At 37.1% G+C, this 24,018-nt stretch overlaps 1 long non-coding RNA gene across 1 annotated transcript in view; it reads left to right on the top strand.

Moving 5' to 3' along the window:
• The window catches only part of LOC113478942, a 22,797-nt gene extending 8,389 nt beyond the window's left edge, over positions 1–14,408 (top strand). The window contains exon 3 of the long non-coding RNA XR_003398164.1: positions 14,304–14,408. This is a non-coding gene — a long non-coding RNA (uncharacterized LOC113478942). The remainder of the gene's footprint in view (positions 1–14,303) is intronic.
• The last annotated feature ends 9,610 nt before the right edge of the window (positions 14,409–24,018 follow it).

Below are 24,018 nucleotides of genomic sequence, written 5' to 3'. Positions count from 1 at the left end.
TGAGGCTTCTGTTCGCTTGTTTTCCAAGACTGGTTGTTCTGTTGCTGCATCTACATCTGACTAGTGTTTGTTTCATGCAGTTACACTACAGCTTAAATTCTTACTATACCAACTTTTCTACCTGTAAAGTGGGGTTGAAAATGTTTACATCTTGTATGATGGGATCATGTTTATTTTAAGTGAAGCAAGATCTTGAGGTAAAGACTTTTGTAATGTTCTGGTATGACATGCAGTGAGTTGTACTGCCTCCTTTTGATCCACACATGGAGAGGTGCTGGAAGCAGAGGACAGGAGCAACTTTCTGTATCTGGTGGGAATTTTCTAAATCTGGTCTCTGCATCACCCCTTCACAGATTCCCCTTATTGTTACGAGGGGATGGAAACCAGGAAGCTTGAGAAGAAGCTTCAAAAGCCGAGATTTTTGTATACCGACTAGGGTTAGAGATTTAACAGATGTTTTTGCTTTTTGTCGTAAAGACCAGCAGGGTATGTATCCATCCAAAGGTAGATCCTTTGGATGGATAGAACTACTGGAATTCACATGTGATATTGAAGATACAAACAACCCCTCTAATGCTGTCTCCTGAGAACAAGGAGAAACTGGACATGTATAAGGCAGTTGAAATAATACACCTTCTACAGTCTGGTCTTGCATTGGTTAATTCCCAAATTTTCTCTTAATCTATTTTTCTTCTCAGTGATTAATTTGATAATTTTAAGAGTACTAGGGATAGAAATGAAGTTTTGGATATGGGAACATACATTATAAAGTGACAATTTTAGATTATTTGGACTTCAATTGATATGTCTTCTAACGGTTGAGGTTTGAATCATCTATTAAACTTGCTCACTATGAAAGTAAACTTGCAGAAGTTCATTTTTTGGTTTGGGTTTGGGTTTTTTTTTTTTTTTTTTTTTTTTTTCTGTGTTTCAGAATTGTTTATTCTTGAGATTGGAGGAGACAATCCTTTAAAATCAACATGCTTTCATCTCCAGGACTATATCTCATGGATGTCTTCCAAGCAGTTCCATGAACTGTCTCCAAGCCTGGTTTCTGAAAAATTGGGATTGTGATCCCACTATTTGCATTTTTGCCTATGTTGCTTTTGAATTGTATTTTCCGGTGGAATTACTTCACATAAATACTGCAATAATAACAGCAAAATACATCCAACTGTTATCCCACTATCTTCTCCTGTTAGTAGATAACTTGCTTCTTGAAAGAGCTTCCTTTTGTTTTGGAAAACCATTGTTTAGTCTCTACAGATGTATTGTGCTCCGAGCACTTCATCTGAATGTTTTTATAACTGAATTTTAACACTGAAATATGTCTCGAAATTCTCCTGGTGTATTGTGAAAGAATCGCATATAGACTTTCAGCTATATAATAAACAAAAAGATATATTATTTCTAAATCTCATTTTAATACAGTTGTGAGGTATCACATGGGAAGCCTTGTAAAAGCCTACTGTCACTGTGTTACTATGCTTGAACGTAATTATAAGCCCTCAGTTTTCATAATTAGAAGATAATGAAAAGCTATAGCAGTTGTCTCGCTGTTAGCAATTCAGCTTCTTCGAGGTGTGGCAATGAATCAACCTGCATGGAAAGTTTCTGAACAAGGTCACATAATTTGTTATCAGAAGGTTAGCACAAGCTCTGTGACTGTTACGAAAAGGAAGCAGAGCGGTGCTTGAACCCCAATGTAAAACACTTAGGTAGCTTTTATTTCTATAATAAGCTGAATTGGAAAATAAACCATGGAAAACCTCCAGTTGTGAACCTGTGCAATCCCAGTGCTGTGAACTGCAGATTTCATGTCTGTTGCTGTATTGCTTGAACAAGTAAACTACCTTTGAAATGAGCACAGAGGTAGAGTAGGACTGACATGCTGTTTTGCTTTTGGAGCTTTCTATCCCCAATTTTTCTAATTATTATTTTCTTCAAACAAAAGCACTCGAACACGCTCCCTAGAAGTTTAACTTGCATTTCTTCCCAAATATTTTTCATCCTTCATTCTTAGAAATAAGCTAAGAACTGGATAGAACATATGAGTTATTATCCCACCCTCACCCTTGGCTGAACATGATGGTATGTGTATTATTTTTCTTTGGTTGCTTATTGCCAAAATAACTTGCTGTTTGTAAAATTCAGCAAATGTTGGCAGGGATTTTTTTGTCCATTAAAGCCACTTTGCTCTTGGCACAGATTTGGAAGCAGCATGAAAGTGATATAAGTGATTTTTCCTAGGCAGGACAACTCTGTAGAAATCTGGCAGCAGAGCTTTTCTCTGCTTAGACCAGCTGTACTTTACAGACCACAGTACAATACAGATGTTCCCATAATTTTAAAACTAAATCTTTTTCTATAAGACAGTGAAACTAATTTACACTGTCACAAATACACTTTCTCCTTCTATCATGATCACTCATGGAATTTCTTGTTCTCATGTCTTGTTCTATATTTAAATTAATTAATTCTAATAAGATTATTTTCATTGCTTTATAAATAGGCATGCAAATAAATATGGAAATTTATAATATATGGTATAAACTGATACATAATATAGTTTTAATATATAAGATATTACATTTTCTAATAAAACATTTTGTCATTTCTACAGTAATGTATATAAACCTAAAATGTTAGACAAGTCATGCGTGCCCCTTAAGAACAGCAAGATATAAACATTTAACCATATTTATTCTACCTAATGCATTACATAAACTCTAAAAAATAGCATATTTCATTTTTTCCTTACTGAAAGTTGTTTTAATTTAAAAAGTAAATCAAATAAGCTATTCCCTAAGGGTTTTGTAAAGATTTTGTTGTTGAACCTTTCAATGAAAACAAATATTTAAATGAGGGCATGTATGCAATTAGAAATATTAAAATATTAAAATATTAGAAATATAAGAATATGAAGTGAGTTGACAGTGACATTTTCATAATAAATAATAATCTCTAGGTTCTATGTCATCAGATCAAGACTCTTATTCAGTGGGAAAGCAACATGAATATTAATTGTGTTTAGAGGAATAATGCAGATATTATTTCTGTTTACCAAATCCAGTGAACGCTTTGCTGATACAGGAACAGATCTAGTGCATGTTATCTGGTAAAAAGAAACATGAAAGCTATAGATGGTCCTTTGTCTTTTTCTTTCTTTTTTTCAGGCCAGCTCACTTTTTTTCCAGCTCACTTTAAAGCCATGGGTAACTCAGCACTGTATGAATAAAAATGTCGATTTCTTGCCTGTTCTATTATAGCAAAATAGTTAACTAGGAAAAAAAAACCAAACAAACAAAAAACTGTCTCATTCATGCTCTCTATCTAGCCAATCTAGAATATCTGCAGAAAATTAAAGGAGTTATTCTGCCCATTGATTTGGGGGTATTTTTGTTTGGGGTTTTTTTTTTTTTTTAGCATCTCTCAAACCATATTATAGGGGTTTTAATCAAAAACCACAAAAATATGTCTGTATGTGAGAGACTGACATGTCCTATGACTGTCTCAAAGCTTGCTTGTGTCTGTACAAACCTCCAAGAGAAGCTGCTGCGGACTGTGAACTGCTCTGGGGGATGCTGCCCAGAGAAGCGGGAGTGTATTGAAGGATGCACCCCCCCACTTCTTGGCGGTTGCATTGTCTGGACTCTTTAGATAAGCCTCAAAGGGTCAGACATGGACTGAGCTGGCCCCATCCTGTAGCCATTTGTGGCTCTATTTTGTAGGCCAGACCCCATGCCTGCATTGCTAATGAACTATAAGAGGCAAACCTTCCTGCCCTGGAAGCCAAATGCAACAAAACCTGTTGGACCAGAAGAAAAAAACCCTAAAGGCGAGCAGATATGCTGATCATTGGGTATGATGGTTTTAAAAAGGCAACAGAAAATCTTTCTTTTTGTGCATCTACCAGTGAAGCCAGATCCATGGGCACCCACCGCTGAAGACTGAGGACCAACAGGACACCACTGGATCCATGGTGGTGACTATACTTGAAGCCCTATCCCGCATCCTTGTTTTATTTCTGCTTTTCCTTCCATTCTGTCCTATCGCTATCCCTCTTCAATTTTTAAATAATAAAAACCTATTTTGGGTATACAGCATTTGACCTCATTTGTGTCTTAATCTCACTCTTGAGATCGTATCGAAACCTCCCCCGAGATTGGATTGGGACACTGTATTTTCACTAGTCTGTTATCATTTAATTATTTGTTGTTTTGGTTTTGGCTTTGGTTTGTTTGTTTGTTTGTTTTCTGGCAGCATCAGAATAATTCTAATGGGTGAACTTAAGTTTCCTTGAAAAAAACTATTTTATAGGCAGACATGATGAAATCCCATAGTTCCAGGACTGTTACTTCGCATTCTGAGACATTGCCTGTCAGCATCTCCCAAAGGCAGATCAGACAATGTTTTGATGGATACTAGGGCAGGGGACAACTGTAAAGGGGTAAACTGAAAAGTTATGGGCATTTGTTTTTTTCCTAAATCAGGACACATATTAATATTGCTCTGTGTATGTAATCTTTGCCTGTTCTATAGTTTCCTTTGTTATTAAAATGGGGGTGAACAAACCTCAGTAGACTATGTTTCATTTCTTATAGTGAATGAATATCAGTTATGAATATCAGGCTGACTATATTAAATAAATATCTTAATATTGAAAAAAATATACATTCTCATTTTTTTCTTCTTTAGCTATTAATTCCAATAAAGATGTCTGTATGCTATTTCATCGACATGATGTCTTAAAGATAAAAATGTTCTCTGGATTTTCTTTAGGTGGAGAAGAGCAGCAACTAAATGTATCACCTTTAAAATGAGAAAAATATCTGTATAATATCTCATATTATAGTTTGTTTCCACCCGATTTTAAAATAGCCTTTCAAAAAACTCTGTTGCAGCTGAGCACTGAACTGCAACTCTGCTGCATTTAGTGTTACTGACACCTAAAATGACTGAAAAACTGAATCACCTACCTAGAAGTCAGCTTTCACCATACAAATCACAAGGCATGTGAGCATTTCAGTAATCTCCTGTCGTCATTCTGAACTACCCATCTGGTTCATGGTCACCTCTCATGCATTGAGACCCAGGGGTCCTTTACTGTAAAGCCTTCTTAATGTCTTCTAGTGAGTATGTCATCACAAGGGAATATTTATGATTCTTCAGTTTATATTCTTATTTGCTGATTACATGTCACTGGTTTTCTTTGCAATACTTTGTTATGTGTAATTTAAATGCACAATTCCTGCCATTAGGAAAAATACCATCCAGTTTTAAAGACAAGTAAGGATATGCCTGTATTTACGAATGAGAAATTTTCAAACACATTTATCAAAGGCACACAGTATCTGTGTTCCCCAAACTGTCTATGATCTTACTGCAATTTTCGTAATTAACTAAACATCTTGAAATATTATCTGCATTTTTCTGAAGATATTTTTAACTCAGTGTCTGCTCTGAGGTATATTCACTGTGACTATCTTCAGTGAGCCCACACTTTTTCCAATAAATACAGCTACAAGTAGCACATGTTCATATATGAGCATTTAGAATGTGTGACTAAATCAAGAAGAAATATGACTATGCATGCTGGGAAGACAAAAAATAAAAAATATATAGGTGGAAATATAATTGCAGTAGATAAACATGAACAATCGTCACTCATATCTGGAAAAAAAAAACCTTTCTTTTTTCTCATTATCTCTCAAGATTGCAACCATGGCCAATTCTTACTATTATTACCATTAAAGGAATAAATTATTGTTAAAATAATAAAAATAAAAGTTTATAAGAAAAAAAGATAAAAGTAATTTTCATATATTTCCTCATTTTTATTACAGACATTTTGAAAAGAAGTTAATAACATAAGTGTATTATTAGTGTCATTTTATAATTCCTGTTATTTAACAGTATATTAACATAGCATTAGTAGCTGTATATTTCACAAACTAGAGGGACCACTCATGATTCTTGAATTATTTTGGTTTTTACAATTTTCTTAGTCTGTTAGAGAGAAAAATTTCCTTTGCAAATTTTGACCTGAAAAGAAAAATATTTTTCAGAAAGAGTCACTGCAAATGATAAGTTGTTCTGAAGGAAGAATGTGTTATTGGACATTCTTTCTTTTCCCAAATGCAATAGAAATCTGAAGAAAAATATGTTGAGGGTTTTTTTCCCTCTGAATTAGATAAGATTCACTGAAAAAATATTTGAATCCAAAAGTATGGTAATCTAAAAAGAACTATTGTATTATTTTTCTAAGGGTATGCTATCATTGTCATGAAAATTACAGTCTGTATTTCTGCTTTTTCTCCACCATGTAAAACACCTATTTAAAGAAAAAATTATTTAAAAAAAAATAACTTTTTTTTTTTTTTTCCCCACAAATGGATAGAAATGCCTCTGGATGTCATAAGAGTAAATACTTTAAGAATTAGACTCTTTTTTTTTTTTTTTTTAGTAAACCAGACTGCTGCAACTGATCCTACCAATGTGACTAAAACAGGCTATGAAGGAGCCTACCTGAAAGATACAATGTCTGAACAAACTCCAGAGTTTTCTCACCTCATCCTCTTCTAGGTAACCAATAGGATCCTCTTCTGGATCTGTTACATAGCTGTAAAAGATATTACAGTGATTTGTTGCTTTTAATTTCCCAGAAATATACCAGTCCCAAAAATCTGTATAACCTCTTTAAGCAATGGCTTCCTAAACTGTTTCTTTAGATTAAACTGGCTTATTTGAAACACTTTAATGATATGTCTTTTCTTCTCAGTCCACTACATTTTGACTTTAATATGTTAGGAAACACTCCTGTGGGATACTGAGACATTTTCTCTGGCAACAGCAGTAATTATCAGTAGATAAAGACATTTCAAATACAAATAAAGGCTGGATTCTAAGTCTTCCAGGACCATAATGTCTTTGTTTGGCCTATGGGTTGGCTTGTGAAGGCTATGTGGAATAGACATGATGCTCTTCTTACCCTTTGGAGGTAACAACGTGAAGTTCCCACCAAAGCAGGACTGCATATAGTGTTCCAAGAACTTTTGCACAGCCGCTATACTCCTGTTCATTTAATTCATGCACTCCTGTACTGCTTTTGGCTGGAATAGTTTTAATTTTCTTCATAGTAGCTTGTATGGGGCTACGTTTTGGATTTGCGAGGAAAAATGTTGATAACACACTGATGTTTTAACTGACACTGAGCAGTGCTTACACAGGTTTGCTGGCAGGACATGTGACCCCATGGAAGACTCATGCTGGAGCAGTTAGTGGAGAACTGTAACCCATGAGAAGGACTCATATTGAAAAAGTTCATGGAGGACTGTCTCCTGTGGGAGGGACCCCATATTGGAGCAGGGGAAGTGTGTGAGGAGTCCTCCTGCTGAGGCAGAAGGAGCAGCAGAGAAAATGTGTGATGAAGTGACCGCAATCGCCATTCCCCAACCCCATGTGATGTTTGGGGGGAGGAGGTAGAGAAATTGAGAGTAAAATAAACCTCGGGAAGAAGAGAGGGGTGTGGAGAAGGTGTTTTAAGATTTAGTATTTTTTATCCTACTCTGATTTGATTAGTAATAAATTAAATTAAATTTTTTCCTCAAGTCAAGTCTGTATTGTCCACGACAATATTTGATGAGTTATTTGTCCCTGCCCTTATCTTGACCCATGAGCCTTCTGATATATTTTCTTGCCCCTGTCCAGCTGAGGAAGGGAGTGATAGAGCAGCTTTGGTGGGCACCAGGTATCCAGCCAGGGTCAACATGCAACAACAGAATATGACTACTTACATGACTGAGAAACTAGCATGACTAACAGAACATCACTGGCTTCAGCTGCGATGTACTGAAGAAAAACTTTCCTACAAACATCTGTTTCCTTCACTTCCCTTTTTCTTCTTCTGTCTCCTTCCTATCCTCTGCTCACCATTCTCTGCAGCATCAGTCTGACACTTCCCTGCCGCTATCCCAGACTATTCCTTATTGATTGTGGTTTCATAGATCATTCTGCCTTTATTAGTCTAAATATAATCTCTGAATCTGAACAAAGGCCTGCTGAAAACACCAAGAGTACTGTCACTACAGTAACTACAGTATAAACATGTCCTATTTTATCCTTTTGGATATATATACTGAAAAATGTGTTCTTTTCCCTCAGCAAAATAAACTTCATTTAGCAAGCCTGCAGGTGATCAGACTGTGAGAAGTCAGCCCTGTCAAAATATTTGGGGTTTTTTATATTTCCAAAAATTGCTTTTGGGTGTCTTTGGATGGAATTCTGGAAGTAGACACTTCAGCTGCTCCACGGGTATTAATTACTTCAGGTATTGCAAAAGCTTTTATTTTGGCTTTTCCTTTTAATTGAAAGATGGCAGATAGCTTTCTCCCTTCTGCTTTTGTTTCTTCCTATCAAACCAGGGAACAGCATCTGTGCATCTTTAGGAAATGACATTCAGTTACTGAAGTTTATTTCAAATTGAACAGCAAGTTAATTTCAGAGGAGAATTACAACCAACGGCATTGCCAGTCTAAATTTGCACTTCTTTTGCCCCTTCCATGGGCTGCACGCTCATCTTCCAGTCCCTTGTGCTGGCACCTCAACTTGAGTGGCAGTAAGCAGGCAGAGAACTAACCCAGTATTAAAAAAAAAAATAAAAAATCTGTTTGGTTAGTTTACTTAATAGATACAATTGCAAAATGAATGCTGGAATCAGTAAAATTGCACACATGGGACTGCAGGGCCAGGAATAGGGGTGTAAAGGGTAAGGTAGAGAAAAAAAGATGTTTATCTTTTACTAAGGAGCTCTTAGAGTAACTCAGGCATTTCATGTAAGTCCTCCCTTGTGTATGCCTAAGGGTAGTCTGGAACTCAGGTTTGTGAAGCGTTTGTTACACATCAGCTTTTAAATGTCCTATGCCAGTCACCAAAATATTCACTTTGTACTTAATTTGAGATGCTACTTAAGTTATGTGTGGGTTTACGTGCTCTGTTGAATTAGGGCCAAAAAAATCTAATTCCTGATATGGGGCGGGGGGAATGCACCTTATACTAAATGTATAAAATGAGTCATTTATTTTCAGTGAACTTTTCTGACTACTGAGTTGGAGATATGAGTGTATTACATTTTTCTAGTAGTACAGAAATATTTTCCAAACAATCAATTTCCTATATGCCAGTGAGTCACAGATGAAATTCATGAGATACAATTTGCACACTCTGTCAGTGATTTCCATGTGCAATCAATTACATCAAAAATTAGTGCTGACACATTAAACAAAATAACATATAGGGCATGCATTTTCTGCTTTTAAAGTAATGTCTTCACGTCTTGGGCTTTATTTTGGATATCATTCTTGCCCTGAAATTCTTTTTGAATCACTTTCAATTTATTGCTAAAATATATCATTATTATATGCTATTAGGTGGATCATAAGTCTCTCAAGAGTAATGGAAATTTTTACAATTTTTTCAGGGGTGATACATACAACTGAATATTACTCAAACCACCATTTTCCAGTAGTAATGAAAACATGATGCTTTAGTAAATCTATTGTAACCCCTCTCCGCCTTTAACCAGAATACTTCTGATGTCTTCCACATCTATTGAAATATCAGTTTGCTCACTGGTAATTTCAAAAGAAAGCCAGGTATTCAGATAGTTTCTCTTTCATAAAACTTATTAGAATTTGGTGTTATAGATTCCTTGAGTTTCTTTTCTCTATGTCTTTTTCTCCTGTTAGCTATTTTATCCATCACTGTATAATCTAGGCCTTTTCATAAAACAGACAAAATTACTATATAAAGCAAGCAATCTATTGTGCCTACATTAGTGATTTTCCCTGACATGGGAGCAAAAGCAGTGAAGAAAGTTGCAAATTTATCATTTAAAAAGTATTTTCTTATGGGATACCAGATATAAATTGCCTTTAAAGCTTCATAAATTCAATAAATGTCATGTTGCAGAACCTAATTACATAAATGAACTCTAGAGATAACGTGATTATATCATATTTCATCATGTAAATTCTCCCCTCTGAAATTTTGCAAGTTAAATAATATGGAAATATATATAAGCATAGAGGGCTATTTTTTTCGGAGACTAAGACCTGCTCATTCAGCAGTCCAAAGACAATCAGAAAATCAGAAATCAGTAAATTATCTAAAGAAATTAAGACAGAGTTAAATGTAGGATTTTGACCCATTACCCATACTGGCATCCCATTTGTTTCTTGAATAAGAAAGAGAATTCAGCCAACAGAGACAGGTAGGTAGAAAGATATAGATACCAGCTAAGTCCCCAAGTGGGCTGTTATATAGTCATGAATGTGGAACATCTGTAGTAACTTGAATAACCATTATTATTACAAACTTGGTATAAATACTCACTCTTGCTAAATTAATAAATTAAACGTTTTTCTGTTGGGGGTAATTAGAATTATGTCATCTAGCCATCAATAAATATAACGCTATATACAAATATCTCTTTCCCTGTTATTAGTTTTAAATGCAGAATACACTGGCTATGTTGGAGATGCATGGTTTATATGAAAGAGTTTGACTCATCATAACAAAGAAGCTGTGGTCCTGCTGTCTTTTCTATAATGAATCTTTCTATTTAGGAAAGACTTCTTAGTTAAATAGAAATCACTAGGGTAAAGCTCCCTGAAACAGGTTATCTCCATCCTTGGAGGTTTTCACACCTTGGCTAGAGAAAACACAGACTGACTTTACCTAGCACTAGCAATAATTTCAAGTGAGAGGCTGGTCTGAAAAACCACCAGGACTCTCTTCAGACTAACATTTCTGCACCTCCCCAACTGACCTGCCTGATATTCTCACCTGGACAGGACTGTTTTGTACTGACAGGGAGAATACAAACCAAAGTGTTCTATGTATTATTTAGTGGAACTGAAGACCTTAGTTTTCAGAAGTGTCAGTGTAGAATCTTTGAATAACTTCATTTTAACTGTCAATATTTACTGTGAAGAACTGTGAACCTTCCAGAGAGATTTTAAAATGTTTGTATAACAAAGACAGGAGCAAAGAGAACAATTGAGACACTTTCCATATCCAACCTAATCGTAGAGCATGTTAGAAGTCTGGGCAAGCAGTTTTTTAGAGAAAAGAATACTGACCAATCTGGATGCATGGAGGAGGCAGGCAAGGAAGAGAGGAGCTGGACATGTCCAAAAGATCTAGGACAGCAGTTGCCTCAGCATCTTGCTGCTATGCAATAAGCACAGCATGTGTGCTGATGCGCTATCTACCCAAGCACCAAGATCATCAGGTTAATCATTGCAAACATGTTTTTATCACTTGTATATGAAAGACTAGTAGTTGCCAATAACAAAACAGCTGTTTGTTTTCTTGTGGGGTTTTGGTTTTTGGTTTTGTTTTTGTTTTTGTGTGTGTGTGTGTTTTTGTTTTTGTTTTTTGGGTGTTTTTTTTTTGTTTTTTTTTTTTAAAAAAAAAAAGCCTATCTATGGGTATCAAGTTTTCATTGCAATGTCAAGAGTGTGATTCTGTGCTGTGAGAAAAAAATACCCCCTTACATTTAGCAACTTAACAGAGTTCCATGTCCCTCATCTTCATTATTTTTTTATGAGTTTAATAGATACGTTCTCCAACAATTGTTCAGAAGCAGGAACTGCTCATCAGGTGTTTGAACTGTATCTGTTTAGTTTATGTAGCAAGTCTGTGCCAACTAGCTGTAACTGACTCTTGAAAGCAGCTGCTGAAGAGACTATTCAGCAGAAGGTCCATGGGTCAGAGCTCTGATGGCAGCAAAGATGTAAATAGTACAGGAAGATGTGTTACCCATTTAGTAGGAGACACTGCTGCCTCAGACTAATAAAACCCTGATCTAGAACATACTGGAATCAACTATGTTGCTGAAGGCATGATCTCTTAGAGAAAACTAGGGTCAAATGTGGGATATAAGGTGATACAAACTGAAGTATCTCATAATCACTTACATTTCCTTGCTGAATCCGTGTGTCAATATAAAGTGATCTAACACAGAGATGGTATAAGACTATTTAGACCAGCAGTAAGGGTGTCAATGTTTAATGAAGACTTAGGATGCTTTGAGAAAAAACAGTAAATCTTATGCATTTCCAGGATGGTTTTATCCATCTTAACTAATGAATATTAAACATTCTTTTTTAAATAAACTAAAAATAAATTAGAATGAATGTACAATTTAGTTGGACACACTTAGAACTTTCTTTACAATGCTAACAGCACTGAAAATTATTTGCATTTGTCATAAGAATTGCTATTTTTGTAAGAACAATTATAGAAATTATTTATAAAATAAAAATGTGTAGAGTAGAAACACATTTTTTAAAAAATCCTACAATGTATGTGTACCAAAAATCTATACAAAACATGCCTTGATATTTTCCCTTTCCTTTCCCACAAGAACAGATTAACATGAAACTTCTAAATGTATTTTAACAAATATACAGTGTGTATTCCAGGTTGCTCTGGGCAAAATTACAAGAAGAATATTTGGAGGAGCTTTTTGTTTTTTCTTCTCCCTTGTCAAGAAGTTAGAAGTTAAAGAGGTAATAATTGAGCATATTTTCAAATTAATTACTCATATTTCATCCTTAATTATTACCTTTTATAATGCTTCCAATTTTTAAACATTAAATAATTCTTATTAGCAAAACCAAAAATCCTTTCACACTTTTCTATTTCTATTTTCTGTCATATGCTCCCCCCTTCATAATCTGAAACTTACCTGCTCCCCCGCATGCCTGTCACCACAGCGATTTCTATGCTGCTTTGTCTGTAACCCTTTCTGATGCCCTGTCACTTGTGGTTATCCTCCTCACCACCTTGTCTATGGGGTCCCTGACCCTGAATCCATATTTAGACTCAATCATAGCACAGTTTTGATTTCATGAATATTTTAAAATAATTTAAACATCTGTTCTAAAGGCAGCAGAAAACAGTTTTCTCCAAATGTGACTAAAGTAGTTGCAAACAAAAGAAGAGGAAAACGTGCTTTCCTGGTGCAGACAAGTGTACGTATGTACGTAAGTGAATTGTCACTTTGATCTATTTTATAATATATTGGGATTTTCATCAGCTTCAACACATTAAAAAAGAAAATTCTCAACAGGCCTGCATAGTCATTCTTTTTTTTAAGTGATAGAGTAATTCTCTCCCTTCACCTTCTCATCAATCTTAACTTTCAACTCACACATGCATCTTAAAGACACTGGCCAACAAATTATAGTTAGATTATACAGAGCTTAGTTTGTAATTTCTTATTGATTTTACTCGGTTCAGATTTGACTAGTAATGCAAAAACTATAATAGGAAGTCACAGTTTGACTTAAGCAGAAACTAAGAATTAGTTATAAAGTTTACATTCTTTCTTGCTTTAAAAAAACCCACCCTATTATGGAAAGTTTGAAGGAATAGTTCTTGAATCATTTCTGCATAATGCAAACAATCTGTTTTACTTATAATTATGTCATATCTATATTTGCAACATCAATAGATGCACAACAATCTTATATTTTATTAAAAAAAAATTGTTACAATGTTTGTATATATTTTCAAAACTTTTGTTGTCTTGTAGATCTTCATTGTCCAGTATCTAAAGTAATCTAACAGATTCCAAGGAAAATAAATAAATACCCTACAAGATGTTATTCTCCTCTACACAAAACAAAATGTTTTTCTAGGACACAACCAAATTAAACTTACTTATGTTAAATAAAGGTAAATAACGTTCTGGACTTTAAAAAGAAATTACCTACTGTTTTTTTCAAGGGAACTTTATAGTCCCAGTATTAAGGTCTATGTACCTTCTTGGATATGGCTGGAAGCATTTATATATTTGCACTTTTAGTATCTATAGAAATAGTTTTATTCCATCACATTTAATATGAATTACCTGGACTACTATGGCTGACCGACAGGTATAGTCACAGGACACTTAAATATAAATTATACCAATTTTAGGTAAGTTTAGATCAGATTCCACATTTTCCCAATGTGATTTGTTTTTTTCCCAGGGAAGAAAAGCTTATCATTTTACATTGTACATAAATTCCATTGTCCTTTCCAGGTTCCCTGACTTCTTGAAAAGTTATGCTCCTCCCTCTGCACAACCAGAAGTTCCACTGAGCCACTGTCGGGGAAGGCAGCTGGTCTGCCGATAAACCAATTGAAGAAGATTTTGACCTTGACAGGATTCCGGTGTACCCTTGAGATAAGGAAGCTATGCTTAAAGCAAATAACTTTCAAGGAGCTGCTGACTACATTGCAGGATGAAGCAAGCAGGGAGGAAACTGATAAAGGTTATCCAATGAGAATGTTAAAAACAACTTTTTGCCCAATTATATTGTAACACTCTGGCACCTGAAATATATAAAAATGCATGCTTTTAGTAATAAAAACTACTAGACCCTTGCTCAGCCATGTGACTGTGTGTGTGTGTCACTTTTTCCATCTCTACAGCGACAAGCCACATGTGATTTCATGGATGGCAGAACATTGATTTCACATTACTCTAAAATTTCAGCTGTGGGAAGCAGAAGATTCCAAATTGGCATACCTTCAAATGTCATCAAATTGTTGGTTTAAAACAATAGCATTTAGTAACACTTGTAATTAAAAGATTCAGCAGCATCCCAGGTAGAATTAGACACTGTATTATTGACAGGGCCAGCATGACTTCGAAGTGTTATCCAGATAGAAATACCAAGAGACTTAAAAATTCATCTGAAGTTCACAGAAGGCAAGGAAAAAACTCCCTGGGAAGATAAATATCCTATGCATCCTGCCATACATTGGATAGTCTGTAAAGAAGGAGGGAAGGGAATTTCCAGAATGTTAGAGAACATTCTATGTCAGAAAAATTGATTTGTATTCTTGTACTTTATTGGCAAAGAAGGATAAATAGGACCCAATATTTCTTGTCATCAGTTCATTCTTAATCCCATAGTTATTTCACAATTTCTTACACAGTGAGAGTGTGAACACAGAGGCTGTAACATGGCAAACATTTACTTTGGGTTGAGATGAAGAAACTATAAAGAAGTTCTGTGCACAGACAGCACTTCGTTTTCATCACACTCAAATATAGGTGAGTATCTCCTCAAGCCCAGAGGAGCACGGGGGCACAGGTGGGAGCCCAAATTAAAGACTCAGAGGAAGGGAATACTCTGTCTAGGCCCTTCCCAGGGCTGTTCCAGGAGAGCCATCATCACCATTCATGCACGAAACCCATCAAGAGGAGTCAATGAGACAGCACCTTTTGGAGTGAGGGTGGTTGCTGCCTAGGGGTATGGACCACAGTGTGGGGTGCAAGAAAATACTTGGGGATTGCACAAGATTTATGGTTTGGTTACAGCTTGAAACAAAGACAGGGAAGAGGAGAGATGTAGGTGATTTGAGGAGAAACAAGCATGGGAAAATAGAGGTGTAAGTGGATGAGAAAGGTCCTGCTATGTGTAAATAGTTTGCTGATCAATACACTTGTCTGGCCATACAATCTGCCCTATAATCTTACTAAATTTGTTTGTAATTCTTTTTCCAGTGTGAGACATTATTCTGTGTGCATGTGTGTGTATAAAGGTGTGAGTGCAGCAAGTGGAGTCAGGCCACAGATCAGATAGCCTGGGTGCCCAGGTGCCAGTTACTGCATTTCAGTGACAGAAACTGCAGTGGGGCCTCAGGTCATAAGGATGCTTGTGTTCATGGAGCCACCAAGTGGAGCAAGTGCAGGGGTGAGTGAGTATGAGCGCTCATGAAGCTCAAACCAGACTAGCTGCTGAGTAGGTGTCATGGCCTGGCAGCCAGGGGTGTGAACCATGGGAGGATCTGGAGAGGTCAGTGAGACCAGGGGCTTCCTGGCTAGCTCTGTGTGTGTGTGTGTGTGTGTGTGTGTGTGTGTATCAGCAATTGTAGGACTGCAGCCTCAGAGTTCATATGTCTGTGTGCCAGCAACTGAGAAGACTGGGGTCCAGGTGCCAGCTACTGGGCAGAGTGTCTGAGCCCAGTTACCGGAGCAGTCCTCCTTATATATATATATCTCATTATTTTTAATATTTATTTTTTCTCACCACTGGACCAGCCAGACTGGGGAGCAGGATGTGGCCATTGGTGCTGTCAGTGCTTGTTTGCGTGCTCTGTGTGTCTGCCTGTGTTTTCCGTGTAACCAGAATATGTGTGCATGCACGGTGTATAGGTGCGCTCTGTGTGAGAGAGGCTACTGGTAACACATACTCAACCTTTCTACAGGCTGGACCTGTGTACACAGAGCTTCAGCATTCTCACCTCTCTCGTTGGGTCTGCTGGATTCAGCGCACCTAACAGATATCATCACCCAGACTGACTCAGAAGTAGGGAAGGACTGACGGTAAGTGAATTTCTTTCATGCATGTGTTCAGCTTTTCGCACCTCTCTTGTGGAATCTGGATTGTGGCAGGCTAATTGCACTTTTTGATAAATTTTACCATCCTGCCATTTTCTATTCTGCTTTCAGGCCATCTGTCATGGAGTTGCCCTTTAGTTAAATTCTCTGAAAAACTTGATGTCCTTTCATTTAACTCTGTAATATCAAACCAGATCTAAAAAGGTCATCCAGAGTTAAGTAGCAATATAATTAATTTGTGTTAGTATATTCAACAGAATTATGACATATTGAATCTCACTCCTCTTTTATACTCTGTCATCTCCCCAACAGCAAAAGCTTAGCTTTTAGTAATTGTTATTTACAGCTTCTGTTCCAGCATATTAGAATAATATCACAAAATTCTGAATCATTTCTACCACAGCATGGACCAACTATTTTGTCACATATCACAGCAAAAAAGCAGGCAGTATTCCTTTCATCCCATCCTGCAAAAAATTCTAACCTTTCTTTAATCCCAACCTGAGAGACAGGAATGAACTGGCAAAATAAAAACTATAATGGATGCCAGTTGACCCACTGTAGCTGAATGCATGCAGTTATAGGAACCATTAGGTAAGTTCGGTTAGCTTGTTTTGTCTTAGTCACAGTACATCACTGATTAGAGTTTGAGAACATGCACACAGCCAGTTTTCAAGGCTTAGCTGATACGTAGTACGGTTTCAGTTCCTGGTAACTCCTTCAAATACCCCAGCTGACAGTCACAGTTTAGGTGTCCAGTTAGATGCAAAAGAAATGCTCTGTTCTCTTTCACACAAAACTGCATCCTAGTCTAAGTAAAGGCCTTCACGTTTGTGATGCCATATAAAAATTTCATAAAATCTAACCTCATTACAATGAGATAATTGATCTGAAAACCACAATGGCTATTTGAAAAGCTTCTTGAGTTTCAGCAGTTGTACTCCATGACAAAGGCAAGGACAAATTAAAAGATAAATAAAAAATTTATTTTCTCCATCCTGCCCATATAAAGATTTTCAGAACAAACAACAATATCCTGTTTTTCCCCATCAGTATCACTGCTGATCACAAATCCTTGTCCTGAGGTTGACAGTTATTTCACAAGTTCCTGTAAGGTCATGCCTAAGGGAGGAAAGACACAGGGGATGGACAGGCTATCACAGGGGAGGGGGATGTGGAAGGGACCGAGCTGCACATGGAAAGATATTTTTCATACTAGTGATCAACTGTATTAATCCTTTTTCCCTTTCCCTATTCTTTGACAAAAAAGCCCCAAAACAAGCAGTCCATTCGACCCAGATGACAATGACTACAAGTTACCTATGGAGAAATAAAATCTTGTAGGTGCATGGTGCTAGCCAATCAGCTGTACTGTTGCTGACTGTTACGAAAGTTAAGGTAAATGTAGTTATTAGGCAGAATTGAGTCATTTAGCATCTTCAGACTTAATCAGTAATGCTAAACTGCCAGGAAGAGAGGGAAAGAATGTTATTGTGACATTGGTCCACCTAAATTGATAGGCTAAGGCCAAAAATATGAGTTTCACTAAGGCCAAATGCCGGGGGCTGCCCTTGGGCCACAACAACCCCCAGCAGCGCTACAGGCTTGGGGAGGAGTGGCTGGAGAGCTGCCAGTCAGAGAGGGGTATTGATTGACAGCCAGCTGAACAGGAGCCAGCAGTGTGCCCAGGGGGCCAAGAAGGCCAATGGCATCCTGGCTTGTGTCAGCAATAGCGTGGCCAGCAGGGACAGGGAAGGGATCTGACCCCTGTACTCGGCACTGGTGAGGCCGCCCCTCGATTCCTGTGTTCAGTTTTGGGCCCCTCACTCCAAAAAGGACATTTAATGACTCGAGCGTGTCCAGAGAAGGGCAACGGAGCTGGTGCAGGGTCTGGAGCACAGGTAGTACGGGGAGCAGCTGAGGGAACTGGGGTGTTTAGTCTGGAGAAGAGGAGGCTGAGGGGAGACCTCATCGCCCTCTACAGCTCCCTGAAAGGAGGGTGCAGAGAGCTGGGGATGAGTCTCTTTAACCAAGTAACAAGTGATAGGACAAGAGGGAATGGCCTCAAGTTATGCCAGGGAAGGTTTATACTAGATATTAGGAACCATTTCTTTTCAGAATGGGTTGTTAGGTGTTGGACTGGGCTGCCCAGGGATGTGATGGTGTCCCCATCCCTGGAGGGGTTTAAGAGTTGGGTTGACATAGCGCTGAGGGATCTGGTGTAGTTGGGAACTGTCAGTGTTAGGTTAATGGTTGTACTGGATGATCTTCATGCTCTTTTCCAACCTAGATGATTCTGTGCCTCCGTAAATTACTTTCTGTTTGTAAATATTCCAGTGCCACTGGCTCTGGTGACTGTATTCTTTGTGAGGACTTTGGAACAGTTACAGCATTAAAGTGTAACATAGTAAACAAGAAAAAAACAAAGAAAGAGAAAAAAAATACAGCCTCATGGCTGTGTGGCTGTGTTGTGGAATTTTCTGTGAAGGCACACAATGTCTTGCAAGTGATATATGGCACATTGATGGCAAGTATTCCACGCTATCTTCAGAGATTTGCTAAATTATAGAGATTTGAAGGTACTTCTAGAAATCACTTAGTCCAACATAAGTGCTCAAAGCAGGGTCAACTACAGCAGGTTGCTCAGGACCTTGACAAGTTCCATTTTGAATATATCTAAGGATGAAGACTCCACAGTTTCTCTGAGCAACCTGTTGCAGTGGCTGACTACCCTCATGGGAAAAAGAATTTTTATGTTTAATTGGAATTACTGCTATTTCAATTTGTCCCCAGTGCCTCTCGTCCTGTCATTCAACACCAGGGAGGAGAGTCTGACTCCACCTTCTTTACTGCCCTGCATCAGGTCTTTATACACTTTGCTATGATCCTCCTGAGCCTTCTCTTCTTCTGTCTGGACAGTCTCATCTCTCTCAGGGTCTCGTCATATGTCAATTGTTCTAGTCTCTTTATCATCCTTGCAGATCTTTGCTGGACTCTGTCAGTATGTCCATGTCTCACTTGTACTAGGGATCCCAGAGCTGGACCCAACACTCTGGATGTAGCCAGCGCTGAGTAGAGGGGAAGGGTCACTCCCCTTGACCCATTGGTAATGCTTTCCTAAATGGCTTGTACATGGTCAGCTTATTTAAGTGTTCCCTATCCTCACACCCCATCCAGTGAGGGTATGTCTTGCACCAGATTTTCTCACTGGTATCAAGGGCCTGAGAGGCAAATCTTAACAGTAAAAGTGAGGAAGGCATCAACTAACTTGGTCTTGTCTCTGTCCTTTTCACCAGGTTCCCTGACACATCTAGTAGAAGGTCCATATTTTTTCTAGTCTTCCTTTTGTTGCTGATATACCCATGCAAGCTCTCCTTCTGGCCTTTTATGTCCCTCAGGAGATTAAACTCGTGGTGGACTTTGTCTTTCCTCTCCTCATCCCTGTATCACCAGACCCTGTCCTACTGGGTGACCTGACCCTTCTTCCACATCTTATACATGGGTTTTTTATGTTTGACTTTTGTCAGGAGCTCCTTGTTCATCCACGCAGGCTTCCTGCTCCCTCTGCTTTTTTTTTTTTTTTTTTTTTTTTTTTTTTTTTTAGACAATCCTTTAAAATCAACATGCTTTCATCTCCAGGACTATATCTCATGGATGTCTTCCAAGCAGTTCCATGAACTGTCTCCAAGCCTGGTTTCTGAAAAATTGGGATTGTGATCCCACTATTTGCATTTTTGCCTTTCTCAGAATCCTCAGCACCACATATCATGCTGCAAGAAAAAGGCCAATATTCAGGTACCAGAGGTGCTCCAAATTGTCAAGTTATCCCTTCTGCCTTATGGGTTAACATCTGAGATGCTGTAAGAGGCAAAAGCCCTTGAAATTTCCCATCCAGGCAAATCTGTACTGTTGTCATGGTACCTTCTGGGATGTTCATGATGATTTCTGATCTCATATTGAGGAGAGGTAGATGACAGTAGAACTTGGAATGTATATGTGCATGGTCTAGATACTGCCCCATTAGCTAACAAAATTATTACCTGGAATGCATTGTAAGGTCCATACTTGAGGAAAACCACCTGAGGAGTTCCACTTCTACCACCTCATAACAATTTCATTTCCCTCTCTATCTGTTATCTTTATTTGCTCCACAATCCCTTTTATAATCTTCTTTTTCACCAGTTCAGTTCAATATTTCCCACATGGTTTGATGTAGTCATTTGTGTGTGATATTATAGTCTGTTATATGGGATGGAAAATGAAATTATTATGATAGTCATTTCTGGCCTTAACTTCTTTGAATGTCTACTTTTACTCAAAATCTGAAATTGTATTATCACCCAGGAATATTCTGTTTTCCCAGAACCTAGTAAAGTTGAACCAAACCTCATTAAAATCACTGCAAAGATGCCAACTGCCTTCAGATCCCTACTGAACAATGAAATATTCTAGATATAAAGACCCTAAAAATGTGTAAAATAAAGATTTAAGGTATAAGAACTGAAATCTTCATTAAATCTCAGCAGAAATTCTCCTGCTGAGCATATAAAAATTCAGCCAGTCTTAAAATATGCTCACTAGTAACTGTTCATATCTCTATCTAAGAAAAATAATAGTGTTTATGTATCTCAAATGTGGCTCATAGAGTTGAAGTAGTAGACATATATTATTCATATTTTTAGCAGCTTTTGTATAAAATTGTGCCTGAAAATCATTCACAGACTGATTCAGAAATCCAAGAGCAGTTTTAACATTGATCTATTTGGAAACCACAGGTAGCACAAACTGTAAGGTAGAAAAGAATCCAGTCCACATTGCTGTCTTTGCATAAACGGCTGAAAGGTCTATAAATTCTCCATTTTCTTCCTACTTTTTAGAAAGCATAGAATTCCAGTTAACTTTTATTTGGAACTGGGGTAGATGGCCCACATAAGTAAGCTAATTCTAAAAGAATAAATCAGACCACATTTAGCATTCTTTATGGTCCATCTGTATCCATCACCAGTCAGAGAGGGACCTGGGGGTGCTGATTGACAGCCTGCTGAACAGGAGCCAGCAGTGTGCCCAGGGGGCCAAGAAGGCCAATGGCATCCTGGCTTGTGTCAGCAATAGCGTGGCCAGCAGGGACAGGGAAGGGATCTGACCCCTGTACTCGGCACTGGTGAGGCCGCCCCTCAATTCCTGTGTTCAGTTTTGGGCCCCTCACTGCAAAAAGGACATTGAATGACTCGAGAGTCATCTGCTTTGGCACCTTCCTTCTTCACTGACCTTGGTGTCTGCAGAGTTGTTGCTCTCACAAATTCTCACTTATCTCTGGCTGACATTGTACAGGGTTTTTTTCCCCCTTCTTAAATATGTATTGCAGAGTTGCTGCTGCCATTGCTGATGGGCTTGGCCTTGGCTAGTGACAGGTCTGTCTTGAAGTCAGCTGACATTGTCTCTGTTGCACATGGGGGAAGCTTCTGGCATCTTCTCACAGAAGCCACCTCTGTAGTCCCCCTCACTATCAACACCTTGACACTCAAACTCAATACATTCATTAATGCTATGATTGTCTGTCCTTTGGTATTGTAGAAATTTCCATTGTTGCTATTCATTTATAACAGCCTAAAACCCCTTTCTTTTGATGGGGAAAACTTGAATGACTTTGGAAGTAAACTGGGTCTTTTGGCTGCTGTTTCTTCTCTATAAATATTAGCTCCCTGGTGTATGTGGGCACCGATTCTGTAAAAATCATTTATATGGAATCTTCTATACAGTGCTAAACAGCAACAAATTCTAGTCATGAACATTCTTTAATACATATACTGACTTAATAAAGCATATTTATTTATTGAAATTAGTGTGATTTTACCAAAATAATTAAGATAATAATTAATTCTATATTAAACCAAAAAAGATTTTATCTTCTAGAAAGAATGTGGGGGTTTATATTTATCTCCTTAAAAAATTGCTTTGCCCAATACAGTTATGAATTTTTCTCTAGCAGCAAGTTCTTATCTGAGTGGAAGACCCATAACTATATTTCATTTTAATATATACAGTAACAAAGATTTCTAAAAATCATAAGACCTTGGATAGTTGTTGCCTGTTCTTAAATTGTTCAGACATTTAACATCAAAATCATGCATGTCAGACTAGAGCTGTCAAGGAGTTAAGATGCGTTTAAAGAAAATTGCAAGCACACATATTTTAAAAATTGTTTATTTATAGTTTCATGTGTTCAGTTTAGGTATATTCTAAGGGGATGAAGTACCAGGCTGACACTATGGCTTTTTATGGCAGTATCGACTGCAACTTTTAGTCCAAGAGAAAGTTTCAAATGTTCATTTTATAAGCTGATTTTTGAACTCTGAATGAAGAGCTACTGAGTTATCTAAATTTAATAAAAATGATATGAAACATAAAGGTCGGGGATGACGTTATCTTTGCAGCATTGTATTGATTTGAGCTTATAGAGATAAGCTATAATGTTATTTATTAAAGATTTAATAAACCACCAGCTATCAATGGGCTTGTGAATATCTAGAAGGAAAAATACCATTCCTGCTGAGTCAGAAAATAACAGAATTTTCTTTTCTACAGAATTAAATAAGTAAGCAATCAATAGGGAAAGAAGGAAAGCCTTTCTAAATTATGAACTGAAACAGCCTCTGAGAAATTTTAAAATTTCATCCTGATAGTGACTTTCATGCAACATATTTCATTCTTAGAATGAGGTATTGATGCTTCTTAACACTTCGTGATGCTGAGAACTAAGGGCTAGCTCTTTCAAAAATATTTTCTAATATTTTCCATGGGTTTAAGAGACAGATCCTGACACATTTGCCTACAAGGATTTACTCCTCTTTCTATAATTACTCCCACTGACATTAAAAGCATTACAGAGTAGGATAATATATGATGCAAGGCTTTAAATGGTATCATTAGTTTTATCATTATACAATGTAACAAAAATGTCCAAACATATTAAAAGAAAAAAATCTCTAGCACTAGTCTTACATTAAAGTTCCATCATGAAAAAAAAATAGCTTGTCCCAATTAATTTTCTTTGTTAGATAAATTATTGAAGTCTTTCTCAATTAGTTCAGCACACCAATGAATAGAAGTGTACTAGATTAAGTTTATGGCAATGAGATTATCCAGTAGTGCCCTTCAGAATGCATCCCAAAATAAGCTCACATTTACTCTTAGTTCCATAATAGAAATCCTAAACTATTTTATATTTCATTAATAATCTTAAAAATGTAAAATCTCATAACTTTTTCCTGTGTTTAACTATGTAAGACCACAGTTTAGAGAATTCATGGATTCACACTTTGAGGGTTCTTCTTTATTTTCCCAGAAAAATAATTTGATTTATTCAGTTAAATAGTATATGATCTTACATTTAACAAACATACCAAACGAAAAATTATAATTTCAACAACAACATTTTCAGAGGGTAAAAGTGAAAGGAAGACAACTAAAAAAGCAGCTGTTATTAGGTAAGTTCTGTTTGTAGAAAGTAACATTTATGAAAATATAGGTTGCGTGGTTGTTCAGTAATGTTATTTTTGCCTTATGTTCTGCAGCTGGAAGTATCAAAAATTTTTCTGAATCCTGACCTTAAA

The sequence above is a fragment of the Athene cunicularia genome (assembly GCF_003259725.1).
Source record: "Athene cunicularia isolate RWA chromosome 3 unlocalized genomic scaffold, athCun1 chr3_part1, whole genome shotgun sequence".
Lineage (NCBI taxonomy): Eukaryota > Metazoa > Chordata > Aves > Strigiformes > Strigidae > Athene > Athene cunicularia.
Note: the sequence above shows the minus strand (reverse complement) of the source record. Positions and strands in the feature narration are given on the sequence as shown.